Source organism: Anoplopoma fimbria, chromosome 12 (genome assembly GCF_027596085.1).
Source record: "Anoplopoma fimbria isolate UVic2021 breed Golden Eagle Sablefish chromosome 12, Afim_UVic_2022, whole genome shotgun sequence".
In the NCBI taxonomy this organism is placed as follows: Eukaryota; Metazoa; Chordata; class Actinopteri; order Perciformes; family Anoplopomatidae; genus Anoplopoma; species Anoplopoma fimbria.
The window spans coordinates 6,289,659-6,313,120 of NC_072460.1; the positions used below are offsets into that span (position 1 = coordinate 6,289,659).

The 23,462-nt window shown below is 40.3% G+C and overlaps 1 protein-coding gene across 1 annotated transcript in view; it reads left to right on the forward strand.

Moving 5' to 3' along the window:
* The first annotated feature begins 4,067 nt into the window (after nt 1–4,067).
* Nucleotides 4,068–23,462, forward strand: part of plxnb1a (plexin b1a) — a 69,363-nt gene continuing 49,968 nt past the window's right edge. The window contains exon 1 of the mRNA XM_054608762.1: nt 4,068–4,271. The gene's annotated coding sequence lies outside the window, so the exon portion shown is untranslated. The remainder of the gene's footprint in view (nt 4,272–23,462) is intronic.

Genomic DNA, 23,462 nt, shown 5'->3' on the forward strand with positions numbered 1-23,462 from the left:
GGCGCTGTGTCGTCTCGGTTCTCAGAGTTATGGGCTTCAAGTCATAGGATGTCAGGGTTCTGTTTGTTTCAGGGCAGCTTCAACCTGACAGGTGAGAGAGCAAAAAAAAAGAAAAAGACAAAAAAAAGGTAATAAGGTAAGCGCACGGACACGCCCCCCCCTGTGTCCTCCGCGGGCCTGCCCTCTGGAGGAGTCGTCACTGCGGTGATATCAATTCTATTTTGCAATATTGATGGGTGAGAAAAAAAATAAAAAATCTTGCTTTTGTGCTTTGTGTCCATACCGGACTGGATCATGGAAGAATAACATAGTTAAAAAGTAAATGGCATCTTAAATATTCTTATATGTGCAATAACGTCAAAATGGACAAATGTTATTACAAAATATTTATTTAGTAAAGCTTGAAGTGTCATGAATCCAAATACAGTTATTTTTTTTTACAGCTATAAGGTCAATTAATGCAAATAGTCTTAAATCGTTTTCTGAAAAAGCTAATGGCATGCTTTAAAAAGTAATATTTAATAAGCAACTGTCATGGGAAGTATCAAATGTTATCAATTTATAATATATTCAATATACTGTTTATGGACTCAATAAAAACTGTTTTTGTCAAAACTGTTAATGACTACAGTACCAGTCAAAAGTTTGGACACTCAATGGTTTTTCTTTATTTTTGTTTTTATTTTGTTCTACATTGTAGATTAATATTGAAGACATCCAAACTATGAAGGAACACATATGGAATTATGTGGTAAACAAACAAATGCTCAACAAACCAGAATATGTTTTATATTTTAGATTCTTCAAAGTAGTTGAATGAGAAGGTGTGTCCAAACTTTTGACTGGTACTGTATGTGAGTGGCCCCTTTATCAGGTACACATGTCCAGTATAACTAACATTAGAAATTCTACTGTTTTAAAGTTTATGATATTCATTACTTTGTTAACTATGTTGGGAATGTGTGAATACAAGTAGGCCTAAATATATATTTACTGGGCTACGTACATATTTCCTGAGGTGTTTCTATTTTTTTTTGTCCTCCATATTTGCAAACATGAGTTGGTCAGAATATTAGGAACACCTCTGAATATAATAAATAATAAACAAATGCTCAACAAACCAGAATATGTTTTATAATTTAGATTCTTCAAAGTAGTTGAATGAGAAGGTGTGTCCAAACTTTTTGACTGGTACTGTATGGTGAAGCTGAAGTATAAAGTTGCATACAATGGAATATTGGACGTTATGAACAAATACCTCTCAGTTGCACTTAATTATATATACTTAAAAAAAAAAACACATTCACACCTATTTGTCCTTTTCAGGCTTTATTTTGAAGGAAGGAACACCTCTGAATATAATAAAGACCATCGCTTACCATGCCATTCAGTGCTAAAATATATAGTTGAATCAACACCTCTATGGCAGTGTCAAAAAACAACTACTGAATATCATATAAGCAGAACAGATTGCATTACATTGTACCAGTCTACCCAATTAAGTGATCACCCAGAATGATGAATTTTTTTTTGTATAACTGAATACGAAAGTCCTTCATAAAGCTTCTCCTTGACAGTGGGACTAGAGGATACTTTTTGGGGAACAAAACCGACCACAGACCAGCAGAGGGCAGACACGCGTCATTCTGGAGGATCTAGACTGAGGAGGAGAGTCCCGACTCTGAACTCATTGTTCATTTTCATCTTGAAAGGATTTCAAAGCCTCTGATTTAAACAGTAAAACTATATATATAGTATATTTGAAGCTGTTTGCCTCAACTGAAAAAAATGTTTAGAAAAAAAGAGTTGTTATCAAATAATAATAATAATAATAATGGATTTTATTTATATAGCACACTTTAAAATACAAAGAAATCTCAAGGTGCTGCACAGGGTAGAACAATCACAATAATCGAATATAATAATAAAACACTAAAAACAAACAAAAAATAAAATAAGAATTTAAATTAATTAATTAATTTAATCATAATGAAATCTAAGAATATCTATTAAAACTGAACAACCACCCAAACACAAGAAATCTAAATTACCAAAGACCTTAGGGGAAGGCAGAGCATTAAGTGTGCTGTATAGAATGTAATCTATACAATATGATCAGCAGAACTTGACTGGTGTAGTCAAACATAGACCACCATCTATACTGGGTGGGGAATCAGAAATACTGTTAACCTGTCTGCACAAATCCACATCAGTAGGCTATGTGTTGTTTTGGTGGAAAAGCACTTTACAATTCAAACAGGATCACAGAACCAAGACATAATATTAGATAACAATGAGTTTTAATTGCGTTCATGTTTTCACAATGAATCCAGAGTGCCAATGGCAAACTGGGGTTTACTGGCTGAACTGGTCTCGACGCGCAAAGCTTCAGTGTCAAGCCAGCATTATGCAGGAGCAACATTTCTGAGTAGCATTTTCAAAATAAAAGTCTTGTGGTAGATTTCGGTCCAGTGAGGGCACACATTGATGAAGATACACATTAAGGGGACATGCTTTAAAGCCAAAGTATTGCAGAACTCAGAACTTTTTTATTTGTGTGGCAACTTTTTTAAGTGTTTGAGATGTTGTTATCATGGTACTAATTGAAGCACACAGATTTGTTTACTTCACTAAAAGTAGCAATGCCACAATGTAGAAATACTCTGTTAGAATGCATTCTACATTTTTATTAAGTAAAGGTATTTGAAAGTAAAAAGAATAAAATAAAAGTACTTATGTATAGTAGCATCACTTAATGGTACATTGATGTTGCAGCTGGTGACGGTAGGGCCAATTTTAATCCATAATAATGTGTAATATTGTATCAAAAATAAAGGGACAGTGTGTAACAGTAAGTAAGACATTTGGCAGCGATGGAATTCAATATAATATATGTTATAATATTCACCTGAAAATAGGAAATGTTGTATTTTCAGGTGACATAGGCCCTTCAAAAGTACAATTCAGGTTACTAATAATATACAGTACCAGTCAAAAGTTTGGACACACCTTCTCATTCAATGGTTTATCTTTATTTTTTTTTTTTTTTCTACATTGTAGATTAATATTGAAGACATCCAAACTATGAAGGAACACATATGGAATTATGTGGTAAACAAACAAATGCTCAACAAACCAGAATATGTTTTATATTTTACATTCTTCAAAGTAGTTGAATGAGAAGGTGTGTCCAAACTTTTGACTGGTACTGTATGTGAGTGGCCCCTTTATCAGGTACACATGTCCAGTATAACTAACATTAGAAATTCTACTGTTTTAAAGTTTATGATATTCATTACTTTGTTAACTATGTTGGGAATGTGTGAATACAAGTAGGCCTAAATATATATTTACTGGGCTACGTACATATTTCCTGAGGTGTTTCTATTTCTTTTGTCCTCCATATTTGCAAACATGAGTTGGTCAGAATATTAGGAACACCTCTGAATATAATAAAGACCATCGCTTACCATGCCATTCAGTGCTAAAATATATAGTTGAATCAACACCTCTATGGCAGTGTCAAAAAACAACTACTGAATATCATATAAGCAGAACAGATTGCATTACATTGTACCAGTCTACCCAATTAAGTCTACTCAATTCTATTTATTTTTTCCTCCATATTTGCAAACATGAGTTGGTCAGAATATTAGGAACACCTCTGAATATAATAAATAATAAACAAATGCTCAACAAACCAGAATATGTTTTATATTTTAGATTCTTCAAATCAGTTGAATGAGAAGGTGTGTCCAAACTTTTGACTGGTACTGTATGGTGAAGCTGAAGTATAAAGTTGCATACAATGGAATATTGGACGTTATGAACAAATACCTCTCAGTTGCACTTAATTATATATACTGAAAAAAACAAAACACATTCACACCTATTTGTCCTTTTCAGGCTTTATTTTGAAGGCGACCCAATGACGTTTCCTGTCCCACCCTTTGTGACTCCGTGCGTCTTGCCCCGGCTGCCCGCTGCCTCTCTCTTGTTGTTAGAGCCTCTCAGATGCGGAGACCTGCCCGACCCAGCAGCGGCCACAGAGACCTGACACGCACACGCACACGCACACACACACGCACACACACACACTTACTTTGTGGAGTTTGTTTGCTACTTTTACGTGCGCTCGCGTTTTGGAGGGTGGAAAAACACAAACTGGACTCCATCAGGTACTTTGTGCTCGTTAAGTCAGCGTGGATGCGAGGCGGGGTTCCCCTGATCGCCATGGACGGCTGATTCACACGTCATCCCCGACCCAACAGGTACGTTCAATGCCATCATTGTTAAAATGGGAAATAAGAAATATGAACGAGAAGATTTCTTTTTTGGGTTAACGGGAAGCACTGGTGGGCAAAAAATAAATAAAATAAATACTCTTAAGAGCATCAGTCTTACTAGTTGAAGTCCAGACCATAATATAGTCTTGCATGGTGTTACATTCATAAGTCACGTTGGCATCTGTCGTCCTAAAGTGTTTAATTAGTCTGAAAATGCAGAAAGTCTGAAAGCACTTGTTTCTTTTACAACCACACACCAGACAATCACACACACACACACACACACACACACACACACACACACACACACACACACACACACACACACACACACTCCTCCAATACAATAGCTTTGGACTATGGTGAGCACACACACACACACACACACACACACACACACACACACACACACACACACACACACACACATGTACACACTCTTTTGTCAGCTGATGTAGGAATGTGTGTTAGCCAAATGCCAAATGCCATGTTCACCTGCTAGCATTCTGCTGGACAAACACACACACACACACACACACACACACACACACACACACACACACACACACACACACACAGCTGCCTGTTTATTGCTTCATTTAGAAAACACAGAGGATCCGCTTTGACAATGTTCATTGAACTTGCCACGAGTTCAGTGTCATTTTAGATTTGTGATTAGTTTTCTGGATTTTCATGTCACTGGGTGGTGATGATGGTGATGATGGTGGTGATGATGGGTGATGATGGTGATGATGGGTGATGATGGAGTTGGGGTTCTTCAAGTCACTCGGTTTACATTCGTGAAGCATCACAGCCGGTTTAACCTCACCCATAGACTTTGCTGATGTGAAGTCTTAAAGCTCTTGCGTGTGTGTGGGGGGGTGCGTGTTGAATTTTTTATTTTTTTTTGGAAAAAGAGACAGCAGCTTAGAAATATATCAAAATCAGAGCTTCTCCAAATATCTACTTTCCCTCCTATCGGGAAGCAGTCGGTGCTTAGGGGAAGGAGGTTTCTTGTAAAATACATTTTTGGAGAGTCAAGTGTTTTGATAGCACAGTTCATACACAACCTTTTGTTAAGATTGCTGCGGTTGTGTAAAAGCTGCTGCTTTTTGCTCAGGGTCCGGGGCGTCCAGACGACTTTGAATGACTGGCCATCTGCTTGCTAAGGGGGTCTGTTCCAGAAGCACCATATCACGTTACCCCACACTTGACTATGGGGGGGGTTGTGGGGTGGTGGATGAGAGTGTGATGGCGTTACTGGAGATGACGGTTTGTGGAGAAGTTCGATTGTTCACGGACAAACACAACTGAGGGCATGAATAAATAATATTGTTTGTTAACTGAAGTAAAATGGAACGTAAACGCAGCTGACTTTCTTTATAAACCCACAGCAGCCACGTCATGTTAACCATCCATACACTTCTTTATTTCTTTATTAAAATTCATCCATACACTGTCCAGGATAACATTTTAAAAGCTCACGGCTGATGTAATAATCCTTCAGTATTTCATTTATAGTTACATGCTTTTTTTTTTGTAATTCTGTTCGCATTCCTTTTCAGGGTCATTATAACTGATTATTATAATAATAATAATAATAATAATAGTAATAATACCGTAAACCATGATGTATTTCTGAGATGGTTAGCGTACCTTGACAATCTCATATTGTTACAATTGAAGTAAGAGGAGACGGTTAAGCAGTTTAGCTGGAAAGCAACAAAGTTTGTTAACTAACGCTGCTTTGGAAGTTTACACAGAGAGGGGTATTTACTGAGTTATATAAAATTGCGTAGAAAACGTTCAAATCCCTTCCTTCCTGGAGCACTCTATTGAAATAAGTTTTGGACTTAACTGTGTAGCTCTTGACATTTTGTAGATGTGTGTTCTTTTTTTCCTCTCTCTACTTTTACCTGATGTCAAAGAAATTAAACAAAAGTGCTCAAAATAAGGTTAGCTATACAGATATTTGGCGATCCTGAGTACCAATCTGATGCCAATGCAAACAACCAATCCAGCTATTTGGGTCACTATCAGATCGATGCTACTCCAGTATGCAGTACACAAACACACTCCCTTTCGTAGACATACACTGGCACACACATCATATTATCATAAGCTTCAGAAAATGTAATAATGTTTTGAGGATGAACAGAAGCTATTTAAAGATGAAAATTTATTTCAAAATGAGTACAATTTTGATTTACTTAAACAGGCCCTATTATGCTATTTTCCGGGTTCATATTTTAATCTGAAGTTACAGTTACAACATGTCTACATGCGTTAATGCTCATAATCCGCCTTGTTTTTCTCTTCCTGGCTGTCCTGCAGCACCTCTTCTCACCCTCTCTCTGTAAAACGCTCCATTGTAGCATTTGCTCCTCCCTCCTGAAAGCAAAGTCTGCCCTGATTGGTCAGCTAGCCCGCTCTGTTGTGATTGGTCAACGTTTCACATTTCAAAAAACTCTCCCTCCAGAGCATGACAAATTAACAACAGGTCACAACAGGATTCAATCTGGGTGAAAGACTGCTTTCATAACCACTATACCATGGTAGATGTGAGCTTCAGCTCCGTCTCTCTCTGTTTTGTTGTTTGAGGGCCAAACTGGCCTGAAGGAGTTTTACGTCACTTCCGTAACATTATGACCTCATAAAGTTACGGGAGTGAAGGAGAGAATTCAATGGAGCCGTTTCAGTCAGCTCAGGAGCAGTGTTTCTGAGGGGGAGGGTAACTCCTTTTAGGAGTGGACTTCAGGTTTTACACTCTACGGACCTTTTACATGTACAAAAATATATATAACACACTAAAGAATAGGGAAAAAGTGGAAAAGCACAATAGGGCCACTTTAAACAACTGATTGGAGGTTAAATTAAAGTAAATAACATTTAATTTGTCTTCATAAGCTCCATGTAATTTTCGAACGAACAGTATTATGTTGATGTCATATTTTTTTAACTGTCTGATAACCATCTGCAGTCCGTTTCGGGGGGGCTCCACTTAACTGCCTCAAAATCAAAAACAATATTGCAGGACCCTTTGCCATCTCTGCACGCGGTGCTTTTGAAATCAAACTGTGCGGTGTGATTATTCTCATTATGGTGGCACGCAGGAAGTGGTTGGGGCTCACCATCCGGACCACAAACCTCTCACACACACACACACACAGAGGGTGTATGGGTCGAAGGCCACTTCAGCTGCAGCTGGTCATTGAAAAGCCGCTTCTCTGCAGCTGGAAATGACTATTCTCCAGACCCGGTTGGGAATCCTGAAACGGAATGCTGCTGGATACGTGTGCAGCAAGGACAGAGTGTAATGATTTATAGGCGTCAAGTGTCGTGCACACACCGTGGGTTAAATAGTTCTTCCTTTCAACAGCGTGAGAACTGGAAAATGAGCATTAAAAGGAGAGGAGTTTTTTTTGCTTTTGAAACGATACGCCGAGTGAACCCTTCCCAGCATGCTTTCTCATCTCTTCACCTCAGGTGTCACATGCTGAAGTAGGACGTCAGATATATTTTTGTCGTACAGGCATTTGACGTCTGCCGGGCGGTGCATTCAGAATGATTGAGTTTACAATAAGCTCTTTAACTTGTCAATTACTAACTACGTTGGCGACTTGTTTTGACGAGACAGGTATGATTTCATTGCAAATATTAGCGTGACCCCCGCGACCGGCAGGAAGGCATCTTGATTGACATGATGGAGTGTAAAGAGCCATGTTGATCTTAGTTGTGTACGTGTATGAGAGGGAGATAATTTGTATGCCAGGTTTTGATGATGGAAGTATTTCGGGTGTTCCCCATATTGGTCACTGCGACAGCTGGTGGTCCCTTATGGTACATTCTTCTGTGTGTTTATGTGTGTGTGTGTGTGTGTGTGTGTGTGTGTGTGTGTGTGTGTGTGTGTGTGTAATGGGGTGTGGGTAATGGGGTGTGGGAGTGGAGATTCCGCAGAGAGCTCTTGCTGAGGCAGCACTGAAGCCACAGGCATCCCTGAGAAGATAAGAAAAAAGAAGGGCATTGTGCGGATCCCAAACCCATGTTTTCATCTCCTCTGTGTACACCATTGTGACTTGAAACCACTTCTTTTTTTACAAACATAGCTGAAACTCTTCACTAATGGTTGCCCCTGGTTCAGGTCGGATTGGATCCCAGGTCTCAAAAAGCCCTCTAGGGAGATTGGCAGATAGGCAGCTAAGTAAATACTTCTTGTCGTTAGCAGCGAGCTTCTATCCACTGTACTTAAATGGAAATCCCCCTCCGTCCTCCCTCCATCAACATCAACAGAACCGGAGTAGAACAGACATCGAACGGTTTCCCGTGATCATTTGACAAGCCCTAAAGAGAATGGCGATGAAGTTAGTTGTTATGGTGACAACACATGTCGGTAAAGGACGCAGCTCCGGAGACAGCTGGCCAGTTAGCGAGGTGACTAACTTGTGCTCCTCCAGAGTGATGGGGAGTGAGGTGGAAGGACCGTTGAACCCGGAGAGAATTAGCAAGCTAGCTATGCCTCCCCATGTTCAGGCAGACTTGGTGTTTTGGGATGCTGATGATCTATGATCTCCTGGAAAAAGGTTCTGAAATATACAGTATCTGATCATTTATTTTGGATACATTCAGTCATCAATTTCAAGTGGAAGATCCGTCATCGGCTTCTATGGTTGCAACAATTTACATTGCTTACCTTCAATTTCAGGGACACAAAACAGCATTTGAGTCCGGTACTGTCATGGTCCGTGTTTCCATCGACACAATCATTCTGATGCCATTGCTTATTTGTCGATTATTTGGTTCTAAACCAGAAGAAAAAGGGAGAGCCAGAGAAAGAAGGGATTTGTGAGCTGTGCAATGAACAAGTCAGAACAGAAGTCTGTCCTCAAATCTTAAATCTCACCATCCAGCAGAATACAACAAAACAATCAAATATAAACCTGACAGTCAACGGTGGCAAGACTTTACCAGAGAAGTAACTACAAATTTAATTGATCTGATTTATTGACCCCAGCATGCCCTTGTGTGAATAGCGCTTTCTGCCTATACATTGTGGCATACTTGTTGTCACTTATGGGTATTGCAACATATTTCCTATGGTCAACATCATCAGGAGGGGACTTTCCATATTGCCCAACCCTAGTTGCATATAAAAAGTGTTCATAACATGAAGATTATTTAAAAAAGAAGCTACTTTGTAATTGTCAAAGAAACCCTTTACTGTAATAACGTCAGCATCGCTGTCTGGATGTTAAAAGAAAAGCTTCTAATACCGCAGTATGGTGAAGATCAACCCTCGCAAATGTAATCCTTTTTGAAAATCTAATCCGTCATGCCATGTTAAACCCAGAGGGTGTGGCTTTTTTTTTTTTTTTATTGTTCTGAGCCCTGGGACAGTTGTGTTTGTGCCATGCCGCCAGCCCCAGTCCTCTAACCCAGCTCCCTGGAGAGCCTGCAGCCTAGAACCATTACAAAACACTACACTCCGAGCTGCCCTCCTCACGCCTCCTCAGGCCCTGTTCGTGTAGATGTTCCTTGTGTGTAATCAAGGTGAGTCAACGCCACGCCTAAGATAACTGGAAGGAAAAACTTGATCTTGATTCTGTGGAAGCTGCAATGTTTAATTTGTGTTGTTTCGCAATGATGACTGGTTCAGGTTCCATGCGGATTTCACACTGATGCTGCTGTTGAACACGCTTAATGTTAATGAGTCCCGGTACACTTCTCCTTCACGAGCCCGTTTCAGCCAGACCATAATTCCAGATATGCACAAGAAAACAAAAGCCCAAATAAAGAATCAAATGTTGGGATCAGCCGTCTTTTGTCAGAGCAGCAGCGGCTGATCCCGACATTTGATTCTCTATCAGACGTAAAGGGCTACATGAAGCTACCTGACTGTAACGGCACATTACCTCCCCGCTGAGTGGATGATGAAAAGCCATGTTGCTGCAACTTCCTGTACACACATTAATCTATCATTGTTCAAAGTCAAAAAGAACATACTCTATGATGTTAGTTTTAATCCATACAAATATTATATATATATGTATGTATATATATATGAATGTATGTATATATGTGTATATGTATCTATATATGTATGTGTATATATGTATGTGTATATGTATGTATATGTATGTATATGTATATATATATATATGTATGTATATGTATGTATGTGTATATATATATATATGTATATATATATGTATATGTATATATATATATGTGTATATGTATGTATATGTGTATGTGTATATATATATGTGTATATGTATGTATATATATATGTATGTATATATGTATGTGTATATGTGTATATGTATATATATATAGTGTTTCCCATATGTATATGTGTCTCTTTTTTTTTTTTTATATATGAAATATGTATGTGTGTATGTGTCTGTTTTATGAACCCACCGATGTATTGTACTTATATATATGAATGTATCCCTCTATATGTCTTTTATATTGTATATTTTATTGTGTGTGTGTCTGTTTTTTATTGTACTTATATATTCTCTATCCCTCTATTGTCTTTTTATTGTTATTGTCAATTTTTCCATTGTTTTAGCTTTGATATGTCATATTGATATTGATATGATTAAGTTTATTGTTACTATTATTAGTAGTATTTGATAAGATTTTGCTCAAGTTTCAGTTGTGAAGAAATAAAGGCTTCACTTGAGATTGTCTTTTACTGATGGTATGAAGAAATATATATATATATATATCTAACATCCCATGTGAAAAATGATAGACCATTTCACCCTATTGCATTGCTTGGCAACAGCTTGGGTCCTTGTTTGCTTCCTGTAAGCTGATGGCACACGTCCACTGCAACAGGGACACGTTTAAAACATTTGCAGATGTGAAATTGTGATCTAGTGTATCTCCGAGCTAATTTAAACATTCCATTAGCGTTTTGACCGACACATGCACGATTACAGATTCATTTCAAAACAAACGTAACAAACAGTTTCCTCTCCTTTTGTGATGGATTGTTGTAGCAGGGCGTTTGCTTTATCCAACATTAGCTTTATAGTAACGATAACGCTGCTATAAAGCTAATAACGTTATCAGGGACCCGATAACGCTGCTATAAAGCTAATAACGTTATCAGGGACCCGATACTGCTGGCTACATTGATCCATCACCAAACAGAGAGGAGACGGAAGTTCCAATTATGCTAGTTCCACTTCTGTCTACTGCTGCCCAGACTGTTGGACAGTTACATATGTGGGGCCCAGTTGCCTTTTGCCAGAAACATAAACCCTCTTCCCCCTAAGCTGTTGCCCCCTGGCCCCCAGCCAAAGGCCCCCTGGACAGTTGCCTTCTGACCGGGTGGAGCTATGATAGGGATCCGACTTACTCACAGGTGGAGCATTCCCTTTCCTGAAGAAATGCTCCGCATTTGTCGGGTTTTTTTATGCAGCTCTGTTGGTGCAGACAGCTGTGACCAGTGCCCCGAAATGTAATCCTGAAAGTGACCCCCCACCCCCCCCACTGACGTTTGATTTGTCTCATTGTTAGTTTTCAATACAGGGGCTGTATTAATTACCTCCGCTAACAAGCACTGCGAATCACCAGTGGTCAATGAACGGTCAATATCATTTGCACACTTGTCGAGATAACATTCTGGGAATAGATTGATCAAACGGACCCGACTCGACTTCTTTGCCGAGCCGTCAATCAAGCTAATGGATTTAGGATTTACTTGTTTGGACACACAGAAAGCAGGTCCAGAGGCGATTGCTAAATCAGCTTTTCTTCGCTCATTTTCTACAGGGGCTCATCCTCAGGTTTATCAGCAGTGGAGGGGGGGGGGGGTTCAGAATGTCAGATTAGATCCTGATCGAAAGTCTAAGGGTTTAAATCCCCTTAGGCTACTCAAGAGAAGGGGATCTTTTTCCTGCAGGCCCACATCTGTTTGAATACTCTTGATTAGCCCATTGATTATCTGCAAACCATGCTCTCTGCATTTACTTTGACCGTGTTAAACAGTCACTGATATTAATGGAGTTCTGTGACCAATGGATATTTGGATTTCATTGTAAGATGTCATTTTGTTTTACAATTTCACCATACCGCTGTGAATTACCCAACTTTCTTCTTGCGCTGCATATTTGCTGACGATGCGACCTCAAAGATATTAGTCGAAGCTCTAAGAATTCCAGTGCTGGACATCGCTTTCATACCATCGCCTGACATATTGAATTGATCCATTCTGCTTCGTTGTAACTCCTTTAGGGTTTCTAGTGTTTTTAAGAGGATTCTCGCAGTGTTTACACTGTGGAATCAGCTCACTCTGTACTTTGGATTTTATGTGGCGATGTTAGTGGATGTAGAATCCTCTTAAGTCTCCCACTGATTAATGAAAAGCTGAAGGAAAGTAATAAGGTTGAAGATTAAACCACAATACCTCCAAGGCCACCCAATACGAAGTCCACTCACTGTCCAGGGCAGATAAAGCCGGCCACTGGTCCTTTTGAAATCATCACAAGCAAACCCATATGTAAGAACCTTTTGTTTTGTCAAAATCATTACATTGGGATACTGTTATCTACATTTGTCCACTGTCACAATGTAGGCTGCAAGCATCAACATAAAACGGTTACCAAATATCAAACATGGAAGGTTTTATCACCCATCAACAGAGTACTAGTGTTGCACGGTATACTGATAGTATAAAGGTATCGCAATACCACGTCGTTAAAGACAATACAGTGCCCTGTTTTTAATACCTGTAAAAATAAATAATAAACACATATTTAAATAAGAGCCATAGTCTAGTTCCTATGAGGTGTGTATGTGCGGAGTTCTGCTAAAGAGTAATCTGGGGGTCTCGTGGGTGACGGCGGTTATACATTTGCAGACGTCAAAAAACAACAACTGCAGGTCCCAGGATTTAGCTAGCTTGAAACCATTATGATGGAGCCAACAAATGACGCAGGTGATGAACCACTCGCCCGGCTGCACAGTCCCGCTCAGAGCTGCTGTCTGAAAAAGGGAAATGACAATGAGCCTCTAATCAGGACAAAACTACATAGACAATTTAAATTCTGCATCTTTTCTGAACAATCCAAACATCTGCTGTAATTTCGTGTGAACACATAATCGACCGAGGAGCGTTTGATGAATTATTATTTTACAGAGATTCTGAGGAACATGAAATGAAGTGACATTCAGACAGATATTCGTGCATGGTACCATATCAAAGTCACAAGTTTGACAGCACTACAGAGTCCCAAAGAATATAAAACTGATATTGCTCCAATGCACTGATATCCTTTGCCCCTGCAAGCGAATCCACCAAAACGCACAATTCCTTTGAAATTGGTTGGTTGATATGCAAATCTTTGCCATCTCAAATGCTAAAATGTGACTAGGCCTTTGACATAGTTTGGGATAAGATTAGTGGTTTTGCTAGAATATGTAATATGTAATATTCGTCACTACAGGATTGGTTGGCAGATATTGACTTCTGTGACTATTCACTTCTTGTCTATTGACAGCCATACTCAGCGTTTCAATTCTCTAACGATCACTGCACAAACCCTGCAGTGTAGGACTCAAACCATGAAGGCATACTGTTTATTCCATCAGTGCCCTCCTTTCCTCAATAGAGTCAATTGAAAGTAATTGGCCCTATTTCTGCTTGTTGTTATGAATAGAAACATCTGCACCATACATGCATATGTTTGCAAATGCCATTATATTTATATATATATATATATATATAAGTTCGTGGATTTCATGATCTGAAAAGTTCTTGAATTGAGTACTGTAGAATAACCATCCAAAATGCTGTAAATGGAATAGTCCACTCTGTCTTGCTGATTGCTGGGTGCTATAAATGTCAGCATTCCACTCGCTGTTAAACAGCTGCCCAACGGGAAAACGCCGATCTCATTCCATGCGAGATTAATCCGGAAAGGTTTGGTATTGAACCTGAAAAGTGGCTTTAAATTACCCTGCTTTCTGGCTCACGGGAACTGACAGACGGGTGCTTTTTCTGCCAGGCTAATCCGAAGCTTTTTGCGAGTGGCTGCTTCACTCACTTGTTTTATTAGAATAGAAAAGGAGAGGGATACTGTGACGCACTCAACGGTATCATTTAGTAAATGATCTTGGAAGCGTAGCAGAGGAAAAACCACGGTTCTGTGTGTGTTCACTCCAAATGTGGCAGCTGCGGCGGAAAGAGGAGGAAATCATTTGGATGGTTTTTTTTTGACCACGGCAGTTGAAAAGTCTGCCTCATATTCTGTGATCCAGTTGGCAGCGAGCCACAATGAAAAACATGCGTGCTTATTAACGTAAAGCCAGTATTGTTTACATGAGTAACCTAGAACCCCCTGTGGAAATTGTTTTTCCATGCTGGATTTGTTCATGTCTTCAGTAGGCCCGTACTGTAGTACACCAACAAGCCTTTTAGGCTTAAAACTGTTTCTGGAATGGATCAGTGACGTTTGACAATCACATTTTTTGGGGATAAACCTAACAACAACAAAAAGGGTGGCTCACTCCACAAGTACAAAGTATCCATACAGTTAACAGAAACAAATGTAAAGGAGCTACGTATTCAAGAAACCGCTGCGCAAACACATCCAAACGTGTGTGGCTACTTATCTACGTGTATATTATAGCACGGATGAATAGCATTTTTAAAAAATATATATATTTCTTTATCACAGGGCAGTCATCAGTGATTCAACAATGGTTTTTCATTAATTACACCCCTTTTTACGCCCAATTGGCTCTGGTTTTCTGATCCGGTTTCGTTCAGTTTGTAAAAATATATATATGGATATTCACTGAATTGTAATTAATTATAAAATAATAAATCGTGCCTCAGCAAGCAGCTCTGTAAACAACAACAGTGCCATTTTTTTTAAATGTCATTGTTAATCAGCGTGGCATATCAACGTGGTTAACATTATGGTTGAATTACGACATCATTTCAAAAATTGTATTTCCAACAGAACTGGAATTATTCCCTCCACTGCATAGCAACATTCTAATTTTATGTTTAGAAGACTTGATTAGATGGCTGCCATCCTTATGAAAACATCCACATCTGAATCATTAAACTAACCAACCTTCTTAATTTTGTTAATCAGCAATAAACGAAGCAACAAGTACTAGCCAATCAGAGGCAGAGTGGGGCGGGTCTTCGTAAAAAAAAAATCTATCAAACTACCATAAATATCGGCTGGGAAAGAGTTCATTTAAACCAAACAGAGCACAGTGTGTGTGGGTGTGGGAGGGGGTATCGGTTTTCACAGTGGTTGCGGCACAGATGACCACACAGTAAAGAGAACAGGAGGAAATGACACAAACACAGTGACCAGATCATTCATTGTCCTCCCGAGTGTGCGTGTGACAGCTTCACATGTCTGTCATCATCGGGTTCCACATTAGTTCAATGCAGTTCTGTGTAATTCCACCGCTGCGGCAGAATAACAAAGATGGTTTCCCCCGTACGAAGGAAATGCAACCGATTTCAGGAACCATCTGGAAGGCAATTGGAAACCCAAAGTGAAACCCTTTTGTCAGATTATTTTCACTTCTTTTTCCTGAGTTTCAGATTCAGTAGTAGACTACAACCATATTCCCTGTAAAGATATTTCACATGTCACAGTTTTAAACAATAATGGTAAATTAGATTATCGTATTTTTACCCCAAATCTCTTTTGTGGCCCCTCGCCCGCACATTACCGCTTTCCGTTGGCGTGGATCTGCTGTGCCCTCGCTCCCAGTGGGGAAGGACAGACGGACCCCCCCCCTTCACAGCACCACTTTCAACCCGGTGCGGGCCGACCAGTGTGTAGTCTGCGCCGTCGTCAGCAACCCACCCGACCCGTCTCCAAACAGGAATGGTTCTTTGTGGGTGTAACTTCTTTGTAGTGTCATCACCAGTTATGTCCATCGATCCACTATCTTTAACCGCTTATCCAGGTCAGGGTCGCAGGGGGCTGGAGCCAATACCCTGTGAAGGCAGGGAACACCGGAGAACCCGGAGAGAACCCACGCCGCCATGGGGAGAACATGCACACTCCACACAGAAGGCCCATCTAGCCTGGGAATCGAACCCAGGCCCCTGTGCTGTTAGGCAGGGTGCAGGTGCCGTCTTTTTTCCATCCACCATTTATGTGTTAATGGTTTAAATGGTTTACAATAGAACGAAATTCTTCATGGATCTAGCTTCTTAATTTGCTCTCCAAAATGCAACAGATTTATGCATTTGAATTTTTTTTAAATACAAATTTTCTCCAAATATGCATAATGTCATAAAGCCAAAGTCAGTGAGTCAGTTAGTCTTGTTAAATAAGACTGATCTCAATAATGACCAAAAAAAAAGATACCACGCTCATGTCTGTCTGGTGAATACAAAGATGCAGCCGCTTGGATTAGCTTAGCTTAGTTTACCTTAGCTTAGTTTACCTTAGCTTAGTTTACCTTAGCTTAGTTTACCTTAGCGTAGTTTACCTTAGCTTAGTTTACCTTAGCTTAGTTTACCTTAGCTTAGTTTACCTTAGCTTAGTTTACCTTAGCTTAGTTTACCTTAGCGTAGTTTACCTTAGCTTAGTTTACCTTAGCTTAGTTTACCTTAGCTTAGTTTACCTTAGCTTAGTTTAGCTTAGCTTAGCACCTCCAAAGCTCTCTCAGTACCGTAGCACGTTAGATTGCTCTTCGTTGGTATGAAGATCTTGTTACTTTTGTAAAGACAATCACTTTTCTGAACCTGTCAACATAGTGGCCTTGGTTGTAGACAGATGGTAGCTGCTCACTGCACATCCACCTCCAGGTGGTGTGCCTCCCCCCCCCACCTTGTTGTTCTGGGTTTACACAAACGATACCTCCCACCCCACAAGCCTATGCACCCTGGCTTGTTATTGTAATGTGTGTGTGTGTGTGTGTGTGTGTGTGTGTGTGTGTGTGTGTGTGTGTGTGTGTGTGTGTGTGTGTGTGTGTGTGTGTGTGTGTGTGTGTGTGTGTGTGTGTGTGTGTGTGTGTGTGTGTGTGTGTGTGTGTGTGTGTGTGTGTGTGTGTGTGTGTGTGTGCTCCAGGCCGTCAGTGGTCTCCATCAGTTCAACAGTAGTCGGATCAAGTCTGCTTGTCCAGCTGCTGAATCGCCCCCTACCAGGCTCTCACACACACACACACACACACACACACACACACACACACACACACACACACACACACACAGACACACACACACATTTTTGCACCGGCTTTCATTCCTGATCCTAAACAAACAGTAACTTTAACCCTCGACGAACCGAAATCTTAAGCCAATTTTATTTTTATTTTTTTCAGGATTGAGGCTCCCCACAAATGTCTTTAATTGGTTTTAGCAAAGCGGGTCATTGTATACCTCCCACACACACACAAAAACACACACCGTGGCCTTCGGGCTTTGTGTCCCCTCTAAATGAATCTTCCTCTCCCCCATCGTCCCCACAGAGGCATGTCCAGATAGGCCATGTCTGTCTCCCTCTCTCCCCTCCCTCCGTCCCTCCCTCCTGTCGTTCTTTGCATCTTTTTTTCTTTATCCTGGGGTCCCACAGTTTGACCCCAGTTGCCCTTGACACATGCATTTCTACAGCGCCCTGGCCAACCAACGCGGCCTCGCGTGGCCCCTGGTGTCATATTTAGGCCCCGCTAATTGAAACCAACAACAACCCCTTGGCGAGGCGACAATGAGCGTTTTGGTTTTTTTTGCGCCCATGTGTCGTCGTGATGGATGCATGAGGAGAATTGATGTTCCGTCACATTCACACTAGCGATCATCAGATCATCTATTGTTGAGACTTTAGGTTTTTCTCTACCAGGGTAGTGGCAATCCATTCCCTCAAAAAAAGGTTTATTATTTTCCTAAAACACCAGGGCTCTCTACTTTTACATATATATTAAGAGACATGTCATTGAGGAGTTGTTTGCGGTTGTGAGATAGCCCTGTTCATGAATAATTTTTTTTGTCTTTGTTGTAATATTTTTCCCCTGTCTGTTAATTAACTGAATATAAAAACAACTTAATGAAGAAAAAGTGCAGCATAAAAAGGTTTAATAAAATGTAACTTAAATAACTGATAAGCTGTACAAAGTCCGAAGAGGAAACTATAATATTCACACGATCATGGCGCTGTGATACGCTTTCCTTATCCCTGTCTATTTGAAGCACTTGGATAAATGACATGAGAAGAACCCTCTCACTAAATGGACTTTAAACATGGGCCGGTTGCGACGCATTGGGCAGCTGCACTTGGGAGCGAGTCTGTTGACAAAAGGGGATGCAAATTGGGAGATAAAAAGAAGAAACTCTTAGCCTTTTAGCTTCTCTCTGTGTGTACCAAGCAGGTGACAACAGCACGGCACATCTGTTGCTCTGCTCCAAAGAAAAAAGTGCTCAATGCACTCTTTATGGAGTGGAGAGTAAATTATCTCCCCGGACGGTAATGTCTCTTCGGGTGTCTCCAGAAAAAACTCTTGCACACTTTAATTCTGATCTTGAATGAGAAGAAAAATATTGTGGGCTTAGCATAAAGAATAAAAGAAGGGGGGTGGGGTTCTCTCAAAGCTACTGTAATTAATCCCAAGCATCAGTCGGACCATTCTCATTAATAATGCATTTCTGAGCAGCAGTCCTGACAGGATTTAAGTCTTTTATTCAAAGATTCAGCAACAATGCCATGCGACCATTGGAGCCAATTTGCTTTGCCCGATAGCCAGCAACCAAAAAAAAAAACTAAACGTGTTTCAGGTTCCAACATGTTTTAGGGTTTGAAACAATAAGGAGAACGGTTTTGCATGGCAATTAGAATGCATTCAGAGGTCAATCATTGCCAGTCCATTATCTTGTCTTCATAACAAAGCAGAAACAAATAAAAGCCAAATCATAAAAAGGGAAAGCTATTTTGTTTTGTTTGTTTTTCCTACCCTTTTGTATGTATGTGATCTACATATGATGGAAAAAGCAACAAAAATAAAGTGTTAAAAAAAGAAGAAGGGAAAGCTAAATAACTACCTAGAAAAGGTTGAAAAAGACCTTCAGTTTTCGAAAAAGTTCATAGCACCTTTGTAGTACTCTAGTCAGCAATATAAAACATACTCAATCACAATTAAAATTCTTGCTTTCCAAATATTAAATAAAAGTATTATCAACAAAGTATCAAAAGTAAAAGTACTGGTTCTACAGAAGATTAGCCCCAGTGACTGATGTATTATTATATATCACATGAAATTGTTAATACTAATGCATCTGTGTTTAAGCAGCGTTTTACAGTTGTTTGCGGTGGAGGTCACTTTTAGCAATATTCATACTTAAAGGTAGCTCCAAAACTAGGCTTCAGGCCCCCATCAAAGGGTCACAAGATGAATCATTGGGGGTTTTTCAGTGGTTGGTTTGGTAGCAAAGAGGGAGCAAAACATTGTTCGCCGACACAAATTTGTATTAATATTTTGAGCATTTTCCCTATTGGGGAAATATTAGAAACTGGACCTTTTTGGGCAAAGAACAGTTATTTAAACAGAACCATCTGAGGGGTTTAAAGGGGAATAGTGTCAACTAACAACATCTGAAAGAGACAAAAGTAAACACTTAAAAAAATACTTATACTTATAAACTTTAATTGTATAGCATTTTTCTTAACAATGCTACAAAGTGCATGACAAAAGAAAAACAACAACAAGGCAGATATAATGAGATAAGACTAAAGGTCATGAGCACAGTGCAGGTAGACACAATAAAATTAATGAGGAATAAAAAACTGTGTAAAAAAACCCAAAACGATTATCAACCATTTCCAAAAGCTTTGGAAGTTTTAAGACGAGAATAAAAATAAGTTAGAGATGACAAAAACATCTAAAATGGGCGGTTCAAATAATGACATTTCCCTAGAAGATAGCCGCATATGCTCTGTGTGTTTGTGTTCACTTTACAATTATGCTCCAGTCCGTGTGGATCGCTCGTAGATTCTGTTTGTCTTTCGCTGGCCTGAGCACATCCAAAACCACGTGGTCAGGCGGTGGTTTGGCTTTGATCGGGGATGTTTGCTTCCTCAGCGGCCTCTCTTTGGTTTCCACACGCTGAACTCATCTGGCTTCTTTATGCAGTCTTCTGTTCAGGGTTTGGGTTTTGTTTCTCTTTGGTCAATATTGATGTTTTGTTCCTAACCACCTCTGTTCCATCTCTTGTTCACTTGCCCTCTCTTTCTGTTTCTTTCTCATTGTCCAACACAAAAACACACTCCTTTGTATTTCTTGCTGCTCACTCGATGTTCTTTTTCTTAGTTAAACCCTCTGGTTTGATCAATCATTGATGATCCCAGGTGTCCTGAAACCTCAAGGGGAATGCCGATTGGCTACATCCCCACACCCACCACACACACACACACACACCTCATGCACCCCCCCCTCATAGCCCCTCCTTGCTTTTTAAGATCAGAGTAAAACCGGGCTCTCCCCAATCCCTCGCTCTCCTTTGCGGTTTTCTTATCTCGCTCTTTCTGCTCTCTCCCCGCTGGACACAGGAGAGCCGGCTTCAATTAAAGAAGCAGTGGGGTTCCCTAAGCCATTAGCCATATTAGTGTTGGGTCCGTGCCCGTGCCCCTTCTCGAACAAAGACCTCTCAACGCTTCCTGGAGCCGTTTGGTTGGCGTTTGTCTAGATTTACTGATTTATAGCCACATACCCTCTTGAAGACGCAGTCGGCGGTGGAAGCATTGCCGTCGTATAATGTGGCACATTGTTTATGGTAGAGTGGTGTGGAGTTGAGTCACATGGGTTGGACATGAATGTTGGTCCCAAATTTTCGGACTTTAGACTTTACTTGACAAAATCAAAAAGAGACTTGCAACTCTTGGACTCAATGGCTTTGATTTCATCTTTTTCACTTGCAAGTAATTGATAAATTCACCCAAGCTCAAAGATTATGATATTTTAAAAAGTATACAACAAGACAATCTGCATTTGACTACCTGTAAAGGACACTTTCTTTTGTTGGGTGTGGTTTTACAATACTCTTCCAATATAATGTCTCATATTAAACTGGTGGTACTGATTTAGGGGAAGGGGATTTGTTACAAAGTGTATGGAGCACTGATTCATGTATCCATATGGGATATTGACCCCCAATAAAAAAATCCCAAATAGTAAATTGTTGATGAAACACAGGCTTGCACCCCAAGAACATAGGCACCTGCTACACCACTATTCAATTCATTTCCATAACCTATTAACGTTTGAGCTATTGAATCCCAGCAAGTCAACACTAAATGACCAAGATCCACTTTGTTTGCACCAATCCGACAGCATCCAATCAAGATGCAGGAGAAAACCAAAGGACACCAGTTGACGACTGTACTCTGTTATTAAAAGGGCATTACATTTAGTGAAGAGCGCATTGTGACTTGTTTATGACTTAAAACTCATGGTTTAGTACTAAGGACTTGACTTCGGAATTGCCAGGTTTGACTTGAGACCTAACTTGGGACTGCATCGACTTAGGACTTGACTTGGAACTTGACTTGGAAATTGACTTAACACTTGTCAGTATCGACTTAGGACTTGACTTGGGACTTTTCAGTCTTGACTTGAGACTTGATTTGTGATTTGTCAGACTTGACATTGGAAAGTGCTTGGAAATTGTCAGACTTGACTTAGGACTTGTCCGACTTGACTTGGGACCTGCCCAATGTGACTTGGGACTTGGCTTTGGACTTTTCAGTCTTGAATTAGGACTTGATTTGGGACTTTTCATCCTTGTTTTGGGACTTGATTCAGGGCTTGCCTGTCTTGACTTGGGACTTGATTCGGTACTTGCCTGTCTTGACTTGGGACTTGATTTGGTACTTGCCTGTCTTGACTTGGGACTTGATTCGGTACTTGCCTGTCTTGACTTGGGACTTGATTTGGGACTTGCCTGTCTTGACTTGGGACTTGATATGGGACTTTTCATTCTTGTCTTGGGACTTGATTTGGGACTTGGCTGTTGTGACTTGGGTCTCCACTTTGGACTTAACTTGTGGCTTGTCAGTCTTGACTTGAGAATTGAATCAGGACTTGCCCTTCATGACTTGGGACTTGTCTCAGAACTTGATGCAAAGACTTGCTTGTGACTTGCAAAACAAAGATTTGGTCCCACCTCTGAGTGTTACTACAGCTGATGCCCACAATACACAGATGTCATTGTTGGTTATTGATTGAAAAAAAAGATGACAATTCAATGAAAAGAGCGAATTCATGTGATTAATGACATTTAGTATCCTCTCCCTGCATCCCTGAGAGTTGTATCACATGCTTAACCTTTGGCAATGACTCCTTTGTCCCCAGATCACAATCACACACCTCAGACCTTCAACACAGCCAGGCTGCACTCATCAATCATCTTTGATTTTCTGCCAGATACTGGGGTAATGTGTGCGAGTAGGGACACTGTGTGTGTGTGTGTGTGTGTGTGTGTGTGTGTGTGTGTGTGTGTGTGTGTGTGTGTGTGTGTGTGTGTGTGTGTGTGTGTGTGTGTGTGTGTGTGTGTGTGTGTGTGTGTGTGTGTTCATTGCACGTACGTCCGACTCTCAAGTGCGTGTTGCTGAGCAAGATGGAGAGAGCACAGTCTATTAAGCATTTGACAATTGAAGACCTCCCACTCTAAAAGACCTGCTCTGATTGTCCTCTCTCCAAATCCCAGGAAGCCAAGGGGTGGTGGGGGGGGGACAAAGGCGTGTCTCCGGGGGGCGTCCATTTTCTTTCTAATGAAGCTGTCCGTCACAAGGCTTGTTGACAGAAGGCCAGGATATCACTCCCACCTGCCTACACTCCGGAACCACCAGTTTGGGAGCTGAATGAGCTGAGCTCCTTTTGAGAAAATAGGAATTGATAAAAAATTTATGATTGGAGCATTTTGTATTCTTCGTTGAGCTTATTAGATCAATTTTATATTAATGCTTGTACCTCGGCCCTAGGGATGGAAATGTTGGTCGGTCAGTCTGTTCGTTGCTTCACCACTTTGGCCCAGACTGAAATATCTCAACAACTATTAGCTGGATTGCCATGAAATGCTGGAATCTGGAAAAGTACTCCTGAAAAAGTGACTTGTCAAAATAGTTGATCATTTCAGCTGAGCAATCGAAACCACCAACGTTTCTTTAAACCATTTCTTTCCGTCATCAACCCTGG